The sequence below is a fragment of the Dioscorea cayenensis genome, chromosome 10 (genome assembly GCF_009730915.1).
Source record: "Dioscorea cayenensis subsp. rotundata cultivar TDr96_F1 chromosome 10, TDr96_F1_v2_PseudoChromosome.rev07_lg8_w22 25.fasta, whole genome shotgun sequence".
NCBI classification, from domain to species: Eukaryota; Viridiplantae; Streptophyta; class Magnoliopsida; order Dioscoreales; family Dioscoreaceae; genus Dioscorea; species Dioscorea cayenensis.
Window position 1 is genome coordinate 21,263,731 of NC_052480.1, and position 11,907 is coordinate 21,275,637.

General features: G+C 35.6%; 1 non-coding gene across 1 annotated transcript; it reads right to left on the reverse strand.

Annotated features, from left to right (window-relative positions):
• Positions 1–5,039: 5,039 nt before the first annotated feature.
• On the reverse strand, positions 5,040–5,145 carry LOC120271309. Its single transcript, XR_005539925.1, has one exon. It is a non-coding gene; the product is annotated as a small nucleolar RNA R71 (small nucleolar RNA).
• Positions 5,146–11,907: the final 6,762 nt, after the last annotated feature.

Here is an 11,907-nt window from a genome sequence, read left to right on the forward strand (position 1 = left end):
TAGTATATTCAGTCACTCAAATAGGTGGCATTTATAGACTCACCAAATATTTATTAATATTTAACATTTACGTGATGTTTGCTAAATGAAAATATGACATAATTATTTTGTGACCCATTTACCATTAAAGTCATGAATATTTTAATATCATTTTTTTCATCACGTCATTTGTTAAAAATATATAATATTTTATATCATAATATGAAAAAGAACACATAATAAAAATGAATTCAATACAATTTCCACCTGAGATTTCAAACATAAAAGTATCTAAATGGAGAAGTGATCACGAAAAAAATATAAAAATATCCTTACATCTTGATAAATTCAATTTTTTTCCCCCAAAATAAAAAATAAAAAACCAAGCTAGTTGACATGTGTTGCAGACTTATTAGCTATCTTTCAATCCGATTCTTCTTATGCCAAAGATTCGAGTTGATGAAGAACCCGACCACTTGAAAGCTGTAATAAATATTCAATAAAAACAAATAAATAATCGATAAAAAAAGTAAAAGAAATGTTATGATAAGTAAATTTAAAAAAGAAATCACATTGCAAGGTAAAATAAAAACTAAAAACATACTATTAACCAAAAAAATTATGGCATAGGCATGTGTATTTCATAATCAACCATAGCTTGGGTTATTATTTACATTCAAATAACTAATTTAATAAAAATAATAAAAATAAAAATCATATATATCTAAGGAGAAGCTTTTTAGTCAATTGATTCAATAATAAAAATAAAAGCAATCGTGATTAAAAAAACAAAAAAATTAAATTCACCTCAAAACACTAATAAATATTTTTTTCTAAATCAAAATAATATATTTTATACATACCTTGTCTTCTTTGTGTGGAGAAGCCTAATGGTTGTCTTAAAAAGAAAATTTATATATTATTTCTCACTTTCGGATAGGAAATCAAGAAGATGAACAATGGAGACAAAGGTTTTTCTTTAATGAGTTGTGAGAAGATTTGGTGAAATTTGGAAGAGAGTGATTGCTCCTAATTGGTACAAATTTTTTTAAAGACTATTTTTTTGGCGGGAGAGTGAACAAATTGTAAAATTAAGTAGAGATTTGAAGAGATTTGGTGAAATTTGGAGGAGCCAAAAAAGGTAAATTTTAATTGATACATATTTTTTGGATCTTAATTGTACTTAATTTTAGCTACCGTTTTTGGCAAGAAGAGAGAAAATATGCATTTTAATCAATCTTTTGAACATTGGAATTAACAAATTTATACTTTGCTAAAATTTAAAATTCATAGTTTATATATTACTTGTTCTTGGATCTACAATGTTGGTTATTAGTTTAACATTATTTATCTTAATTTATATATTCTAATAAATAAGTTATATCTAACAAAGTAATTTATACAAGATATTGGGTTAAATGATTTACATAAGTTAGTGAGTTAATTAATTAATTAATTAATTTATCCAAATTGTTTTTCATTAGCATCCTATTATATTTATAATTTGTATGATAAATTTTTATATTTTTATAATTGTCATATTTAATGATTTAGATTATTTATAACATTTGATTGTTTAAATTAACTATAAATTTTAATATAAATCTCAAAAGTAAATTTTTATAACATTATTATAATTTAATCAAATTCCACTAAACATACAAATATAAAAACAAAATTAAAAAAATAAAAAAATAATGAGAAAAAAATTTCAAGTATTATTTTTTTAAGTATTATTTACGAGATTTTCAAACTCGGACCAAACTTATTAGTCTAACCTTGTTGACTTGTAATTGATTTTTAAAGACCGGATCTTGTTCGACTAGAAAACTGATTTGGAATAACCCTAAAAGCGAATCGTTGACCTAAGTAGTTGGGTTTGATGAACTAGTGACTTGGTTGAATTTTTTTAGGGAGACTCAAATATCAAACAAATATTTTTCCTAAAAAAATATAATTTTTTTAATATTTTATATACTAATTTTGCAAAAATATAAAAATGTTTTGAGATAATATATGTTTGAAAATATTTTTTTCTAAAAATATAAAATTTTTTTATACTACAAAAGTGAATTTGCAAAAAATAAATAAATAAAAGGATGTAATAATATATTTTTCCAAAAAATAGTTTTTGTTAAAAAAATATTAAATTTTTAAATTATATGCATTAATTTATAAAAAAACATTTAACATTTTGAAAAATAAATTGAGGGTGTTGTAGCCTCAATGAACCTTGACCTTTTTTTAAAAAAAAAGGGGGAAAAAAGGGGGGAAGGGGATGGGGAAAGTGGAACACCCACCCTGTGAGATAATGGGATGCTCGAACACACTCTTGACCCCCTCTTTCCACCTTTGCCAAAACCATACAAAAATTCACGTGCTCCGGTCAATGTGACCTGCATTCACATGTAGAGGGACAAATTTACTTTATTCTTTCTTGAGAAAAACTGATGCAACAAGTACAAGAGCCCTTAAAGCCAAAATAAATAATACAACCCCCAAGAAATTTGGTTTGGATTGCTTTAAATAATAAATAAAAAAGGGTTAATTTGTATCCACCCTTTAATTTTTTTTTCTTCATCGTTCTCCTAAAATTTTGATTTAGGTCATAATTCAAAACAAAGCATGAAGAAATAATTCAAGGTATCTCAACAATAAATTCTCACATATAATAAAAATGATATCTCATTTGTGAGGAAAACTTTATGTCATGCACAAATTAAACAAATGTGACATTTTGTAATTCCTTCCACTAATGCTATATATATATATATATATATATAGGGTGACACAATGAGACTATCATAAATACTTATATTTTAGTGTCATACATACATGTCACGAAATAATTAAAACATACATGACAAAACCAAATGGTCACAAATAATGTACAATGGTATTAGTGACATAATGTCAAAAATTGTTCTAAAAAAATTACGTTGTATAATCATCACAAAAAATGTAAAACATTGATGACAAAATGAGAGCGTTACCAAATATTATTAGTGTCACTAAAAATATTTCCCTCCATCTCCAGTTGAAGGGAAAATTTGGCGCCACACATTGTGTGATGCTTCTATGTGACATTATCAAGTATTGTCATGTACAATATTCAGTTTGTGGAATTGAGTGACGATAGTTGATTTTTGTCACATTATATGCTCTTTTAGTGACATATGAAAAATATGTCATATAGAAAATCGCCACTAATCATCAAATTTGTTGTAGTGAGAGCACATACACTTTGTAATGGAGGTTGCAAGCGCCATCCAGTCAAGTTTATGGTCCGAGCACTTCGACCACAATCAAGGCCATAACACTAAGATAGAAAAAAATTTACGGTGGAGCTTACGAGTTTGAAAGAGGCTCATAAGGTATGCAACCCATCATTTCTAGCTCCTTACAGTCTTATTCTTACTCTCGTAAGTCTCCTGTGAGTGGTTAGGTATAAAAGATTTTAGTAAATATTTTTGTGGAATCTTTTGGTGGTCAAGCGCAAGAAAAGAATTAAAAAAGCTTCTCAAGTATCTCTTCATCAGTCCAACATAGGGAAGAGCATCCTCCACCATCTAGGGCATTATTTTGGTTGTCAAGGTGTGTTTTCAGCAGTTTTTTGAAGATCAATGGGAGATTCATCGACGGTCCAAGGTGGTAAAGAAAGAAGGGATTTTTTTTAAAATGTTTTCATTTACTTTTCCCATATTGATTGGATTATATGAGTGTTCTCCTTTAATAAAGAACTAAATTGTTGGTGGCATGGATGAAACCTAGGTTTTACATTTTTAATTGACATTAGTTGTAGACTTTGGAACTTTTACATTTTGTGATTGATTGCAATTTATTGATGTTAAGTTCAATTGCATGTTTTAATTGACTTGAGCTCTATTATAGTCAAATCCAAGAATTCTTGTAAGGGATTAGGGTTAATAGTCTCAAGAGAGGGTTCACTATTTATTAAATCCTTGTTTCTTCTAGGTAGAATTCACTAGAATAATGCAATCGTAGGGTAGTTTGTATCAACAATGCATGGGATTAGTTATTGTTCATCTTGAGAAATGGGACAATATCAATTAGTAGTTCTCTCAGCTAAACTCAATTACAAGTTCTTGTGCAATCATATCTAGAACTTAATAAAACCTTAGGGGAAGTCGATGCCGAACACTCTTCTTTTATGCTTGTTTTGCTGTATTTTATGCTTGTGCTTTCCAATTGTTAGTTTTATTTTAAATTCACAACCCACATCACCGTTTAGTTTAAGTGACGACACTAGAATTAGTACTCTCTAATCACTCAAGGATCGACAATCCTTATTCATAGCACTCTATAATTCTTGATGCACTGCGTGTGTTTGTGTCTAGTAGGGTGACTTGAGTGCCTATCAAGTTTATGAGCTCTATTCTTGAGGAACTTAGAGATATTAGGAACATTTCTTTTTTTATCCATCTCATTAGCCATCATTTTCATTTTTGCTTCTTACATTTCTTCTTTTATTAATTTTTATTTGTGTTTTCTTATTCATTTTCATTGCATTCCAATGAGTAAGTCATTAAGGATTTTGAAAATGACGTAACATCTAACGTTGATTGAAACATGACTATGGACTACATTATTCGGTGAGCCAAGGTCATTAACTAGCGGGGAGTAGAAAGAGGCTATTCTATTGTGATGGAAGAATGTGGAGATCATATGAGGACTTTATCGATTATGCTAATCCGACATTGAGGCGAGTCCTAGTCGATATTATCCTACCACGGTGGTGGCCAACAACTTTGAGTTGAAGCTTGCTTTTGTATAGATGGTATAGTAGTAGGTTCAGGTTTCATGGGCTATGGGATGAAAAACCCTAATAGCTATATTGGAGGATTATTGGAAATGTGTGATATATGCTTAAGATGAATGGAGTTTTACGAGGGATGCTATTATATTGAGATTATTCCCATTTTAATTGAAGGGACAAGCTAAATAATGGCTTCAAGCATTTCCTTACGTATCTATCACCACTTGGGAGGCGATGGTGGAAGCATTCCTTGCCCGATACTTCCTCTTAGGGTTGGACTACAAAGCTACGGCAAGAAATCGCTTCATTCACTTAGATGGATGAAGAATCATTTTTTAAATATGGGAGAGGTTCAAGGACCTCTTGTGGAGGTGTCCTCATCACAGCCTCCATGAGTCGGTAGAAGTTCATATTTTTCATCAGGGCCTCAATCAAAATATTAGGTAGTTAATAGATTCGGCAGTAGGAGGATCACTTAGCAGTAAGACCCTAGAGACAACCAAGCAATTGATTGAGGAGACAACCATGAACAATTAATAGTGGAATTCATGAGGGAAGTGGGTTCTGAGGGTACGATGTGTTAGAATTTGTAAGGTGACAACATTAGCCACCCAAGCAGAATCCTTGAGCAAGAAAATTGACAGTTTGTCACTTCCAAACCCGCGTCAGTCATGACTTGTGAGGCATGTGGGGACGGGCATATAGTTACTGATTACCCAATTGTTGGAAGGATGCATGGACCCATCGAGTAAGTAGAATTCATTAGCAGTGCTCTGCAACCACAAAGAAACCCTTATAGGTGGCGTTTGGTTGGATGTATTTCTAAATGCAGTGGATATTTAGTTACAATATAACTGGAAATACTTGAATTTTAAAATACAGTGCAATGAAATCTTATGTTTGGTTGGATGTAATTGAAATTACTATATTATAAGATTTTATGTTTGTTTGGAAGGATTTGTAAATCTGAAATTAGACAACACATGTTTGGTTGGATGCATTTTAAGGATAATGTTACTCATGGTAAGATTACCCCCAAACTTTATTATGTATTAATTTGTTATGATATACTCCTTATTAAATAATTTATTAATTATTAACTTTAGTATTTAATTTATTTATATTATTTATTATTATATTTAAAAATGTTATATTTAATAATGAGTATTAATAAATTAAATTACTTATTAATTTAATTAATAATTGGATTATCAACCAATTTCTGGTGAATTAATTGGTTGATAAGATTTCATTAATGGTTATTAATTAAATTAATTAATTCAATTATTTATTTAATAATTAATTTAATTTATTATTACTAATGTCAATATGCCTCGGCATCATGGTTATATAAAAGGCAACTTATATTTATTTATTAGCAAATTATTAATAAAGAAATGGACATTAGTATAAAAAAATTAACTAAAATCATAAACTTATATTAATTATATTGCATTTTTTAATTTTTCTAAATTTTATAACCCCAATGCCGGGGTTATATCTCCCATTAAAAAACATATTATTTAATTATTTTTATTAATTTTAATATAATAATTTAAAAGTGGAAATTACCAAAAACCCTTTAAGTTTGTAAAATTGCCACACCCGTTAGTTTTTGCAATCCCCAAAAAACCCCTCCTTTTAAAGTCTATGTTTTTCAAACCCCCAAACCACATAGCGGATGTGAGCGGGTGAGTTTCAAATTTTTGGACTGAAAATGCCCTTGCATGTGGGAGTCGTGGGCTGTGACCATCTCGGCGTTTGAGAGGAAGTGGGGGTTTTCAGTAGAGGTAACTGAGAGGCAATTTATTGGAGCCGTTTAATTGCTTTTCTCAACTCACGTCTTGACTTTTTCCATTTCAGTGATCTCGAAGTTGTCTCTACAGTGAAAGCCTACATGATTAGCATTTCATCGACTTTTTCCCTTTCCACCGGTATCTCGAAGGAGAAGTCCCCAGCATAACTAGTTGGCATTTCATCGGTTGCAATCTAAAGGTATTGAGTATGGTTTTATGTTAGCTGCATTACATTACAAAGAAAGATTTTTCGGTTTTGTTTTGTGCTCTGTTTTTGTTGGAAGATATTGAAGTCTGCGAGGGATTTCTCAAATTTGGGGTTTTTGTTAGTATGCGGGGAGATTTCTCGGCTAGGGTTTTGTTTTGTTTTGCATTTTTAGTATGTATACACTATCGAAAATAGTTTTTCGATTGTTATGATTTATGTAATATTTATAATGTACATTTCCGTTTCGTTTGATATGGTTGCAGTTTTACAAATGGGGTTGACGTTTAAGAAATGAGATGTTCTGAGTTTAACATTTGTTGTCTCTGTTCAAGTATTCTAAATCTCTGTTTAACAAAATGGGTCTCTGTTTAACATTTTATATCTCTGTTTAATAACTGAGAGTTTACCGTTTAAAACCTTATATTTCAGCTTAAACTTTTTGTCAATCTTGCGTGATTGAATGTGTTGTTATTATCATGAGGCTTGTGATTATGGCGGTCAACCCTAGTTAATAGGCGTTGCTATTTGAGCTGCGGTTGTGGAGACCTTAGCTGTGAATTGAAAGTTAACATGACCCCTCGACCTTTGGGAGATTATTCGAAGGACACCGTTTGCAGCGTTCACATTTGGAAGCCATATACCAGAGAGGGCCCTTCTTGATTCTCTTTTACAAAGATCCGATGGTCGCACCGATAAATTCGGGGATCGGGGAAAAGCTGCTTTGAGTTTCAAACCTCAGATGTGGCCCTCGTTCTTGGTGCGTTGCGATGGCGTGACGGTGGTCTTCGAAGAAGAAAAGCCCGGTCGGTGAAGGCGGTATCTATCAAAGACCTCACGAGGAACGCAGGAGACTCCATCAAGAGCACTCTGAGTGCAACTTGTTCGGCGAGAGGGAGAAGAAGATAATTTTGTCAAACTCACGATGGTGTACCTCATGGGGACGATCCTCTTCCCAAATACATCATGCTCGGTTCCAGGCTGGATCGTTGATTACGTCGATGATCTACCGGCCATGGGGCGATCATCGCATGGTGACGCACAAGTGGCTTATGGAGGATATTCCACAGCGGCCGCCCGAGTGCAAGATAGATCTGGCGGGAAGAGACCAACAGGGTACATTAAGGGTTTGCTCGGGTCGGCGCTAGCGTGCGGTTTCTGGTGACGGAGCGGGGAAGAAATCCGTTTGCGAGATCGCAGGATCTTTGTGCTCTCGGTGAAAGTACTGCAGGAAGCAGCGGCGGTAGAAAAGCGAGCTTGTCGTCGCTCGATGGAAAGGGGTAATAAATCATGGACAATGTTTAACATAAGTCTTTAATGTTTAAACATTTTTATTTAGCGTTTAACTTTAGTATTCTACGTTTAACTCTTATTACATCTTGGTTTAAATATTTTTGTTCTCCGTTTTAATTATATTCTATAACGTTTAAATATATAGTTTTTATAGTTTAAAAATGAATGATCTCGTTGAAATTGTTTTGGTTTACATATTTAGTTTCACGAGATTTTGGTTCCGTGAATCTTGAAGAAGAAATATTTGTTGGGCGCCAGAGGCGGATGGATGCCATTGCTCGGGAACCACTTTCGAAGGCGGGGATGAGAGGCGGCCTCTATACGTGCTTGTGGCGGGCGCGTTCTCCCTACTTCAGCCCTGCTCAGCGCACGCATTTCCTCGGCCTGGAGAAGCCTCCCCCTACGGCGGTGCAACAACCCCCCTACGCACGACAGCGGTCCCCGACCATGGCGCCCCTCCGCCAGTGGCGGCCCCACCCGGTGACATTGGCCAAAGATGTACACCGCAACTCTTACTCTTGAGCATGCGAGATATTGATGACCGAGTTTCCTCGGCTTAGCCTAAACCGTGTGGGTGACTCGGAAGAGGGCGTTCACGGCCAGTTGCGCCATCTCTCGAAAAGGCTGACACCGGGACGGACGAGGGCGTCGAATTTGGCGACGGCGACGCATCGCGGAAGGTCGTTTCAAAGGCGGCCACATTCGAGAGAGACTTGCGAAAAAGGGAGAACAATCACTTCTCTCTGCCACCGCGGTGGCGATGAAACAATAGCAACACTCATCGGTGGTGATCGCATTCTGAGTGCATGCGCCGTTGATGAGCCATAGCCATGGCGGTGGAGGACATCGTGAATGATGTGGCCGTTGCAGCGGTTAGGAAGGTCGTTGACTCTCTTCTCGATGAAATCAGTCGACCAGTGGGCAAACATTTGCTGAGAATGCGGCGTCAAAGATGGACACAATCCACGAAGGTCGAAGAACAAGTTAAGGGTGTGTCTCCCCAATGATCTTTATTGTCATGGCCACGGTTGAGGAAGATCGATCGAAAATCCGTTCCCGTGGCACGTGGCCGATAATACTGCAGTGACCAGCGGACACAATCCCACCACAACAAGAACCATGTAAGGAAGTATGCTGCGGTTGATGTTGTCGCCAGTCGTCCCGCATCGAAGCCAGACACAATCCCACAACAAGAACAACAATGTAAGGATGTATGCGGGTTGATCTTTGTCGCCATCGATCCCGCGTCGAAGGAAGATGCGGTGAAGACCAGACGAGCGAACGAGGAGATGATCGAGGCCAGATCAAAAATTGGACGAGGGCGGCTCGGAAAGCTTTTATTCGAAGAAGAAGAAATGGGTTGGCTTTTAGTCGTCTTAACAAATCTGACGAGGGAGTTGATGAGGATCTTCCTCGAGCTGCTCTATGGGCCGAGTAAGTAGTAACGTTTTATGATATTGTTTAAAGGGTTTCTTATAGTGTTTAACTATTACCTAATAGTGTTTAATACCATTATGTTATCATTTAAGTTTCGCCTTACCGTTTAATTATATATAATATCATGTAACGATTGATAATATCATTTAAATATTTACAATATGGTCTTCTAATATACATTATCGTTTAACCTCGGCCGCTATCGTGTGGAAGAATGGCATTGTCCATTTCCCTCAGCCTTGACGAGGTTATACCTTTGCAGGGGAAGGAGATGGTCAGCGATGATGTGATGGGCGCTTTTCGTATGCATAATACAAAAGTGTTGAGCAAAGAGCCATATCCTTACAAGAAGCGGCGCCTCCATCATCGAGACCGCTTCTGTATGTTTATGTCAAAGCGAGAGACGCACATGACACAATTATGGCTATGATCGGGGATCTTTGATCTTGCTGACACTGCATGAAGTTCAAATTGTCATCCTCCCGATAATCATGAATGGCCACTTCCATGTCATGCGTCATGGACAATGATAAAACAAGAATACGAGGCATTATTCTTCATGTCAGGAATGCGATAAGAACAGCGTTGGACATGGTAGAGTTCTTTAATTATGTCCAGATTAATATCTATTTGGTATTTAAATCGGTATTCTAATCTCGACTTGCATATCTCGACGGCGGAATCTATTCAGACCTTTGTGTCGATATGGAGTTAAGCCCGAGTCGGCGGCAACAAAAGTACCGCTTGTGCCGACCACGAAACCCGCCAAAAAAACAAGGAAGCGTCGATTAGCGCCGTCTCGTCATCGCGGTTTATCGAGCAATTCTTGTGGGGTGAGAATTCGGACTACATGAGACGGGGCGTTCCTTACCTGGATTACGGTATGTTACCCGCATACTTAAGGAGGGAAGGGCGGTGCGTCCGATGACAAAGGGAAGTCAGCAGCGGGTTAAATTACATTTTTGAATAACATGTCTTGTATATCATTGCATCAATTTTGTTTTCAAATGTAAATGCTGGACAAATTCAATTCATTGTTTTCGTGTTGAAGAACATGACTTGAATATCTTAATGTAAATTTTGTTTGTTTTTGAATTGTACAGCGGGTTAAAATTTCATTCGGTTATATTTCATTGTTTAATTTACGTTGTAATTGTGTACATTTCACTTTCATTGTTTAAATATAGTATATATCGTTTAAACATCAGCTTTAAATATTTCAAATTACGGTGTACCCGTTTAAAATAACACTTTCTCTGTTTAAATAAATGCACTCATTGTTTAACTAAATATGGAAAGTTGCCCATCAATACACAATTCAATTCATTGTTTTGTTTTCGAAGAACATGACTTGTATATCTCAATGTAAATTTTTGTTTTGTTTTTCAATTGTAAGCAGGGTTAAATTTCATTCGAGTTTCATTTCATTGTTTAATTTACGTTGTAGTTGTGTACATTTCCGTTTCATTGTTTAAATATACCATATATCGTTTAAACATCGAGTTTGAAATATTTCAAATTACGAGTGTATCCGTTTAAAATAACAATATCTCAGGTGTAAATACATTCAATTCGTTGTAAATACACAATGTTTCCACATCAGTACGTCGGTTTATTAACAATGCCCTAGTCGTGACAGTTTTCATTGCAAGATCGATCGGTGTGGCCGGATCCTTGGCGGTGAGCTGCGATGTAACTTCGCGGACATCAACGCTGCGACTCGATCCTCTTCGTCTCAGGCACGCCGGGCTGCCTTCTAATCCGCAGGCGGTGATAAGCGAAGCTCACGATTCCCGATCCGAGCACATCGTACGTCGGGTATGGGAGAATATAGCTTCCTTGTATGCCGGTTTGTAATGATCGGCGGTGAAGTACCCGCTAATAAATCGATGTGCGTTGGTGTCACATGCATTATTGCTTTGCGCAAGCATGTTTGCAAGGGATACCATAAACTTGCCACCTTCGACGTGAGACAAGTTACGATGGCGAGATCACGCGGAATTCTTTGCGTTGGTCGATCGCTCGTAGCGATCACCGACCCAACGACCAACCACGAAGATTTGTGTGTCCTCAACAATGATCTCTAACCCGAATGTATACTACGGGCATAAGTGGGTCTCCCCATTTGGTCGCTTGCTCACGCCCGGATTTACATAACATGCGCATCAACTTGAGACACAGCAAATAAGGTTAAACGAAAGACGGTGATGATGGTTAAATAATTAGATCAACATGTTTAAACATTATTGTAATTAAATAAGCGAAATGATTAATATTTAAAAAGTCAGGAAAAAGTGTAATTAAACAAAAGATTGAGAATGTTTAAAGGGTAATACTAAATGTGAAGTGTAAATCAACATTCGCGGACCTTATGGGTCGACCATTTTAAATCGCGATGAAATGGCGAGCTTCCTTGATCA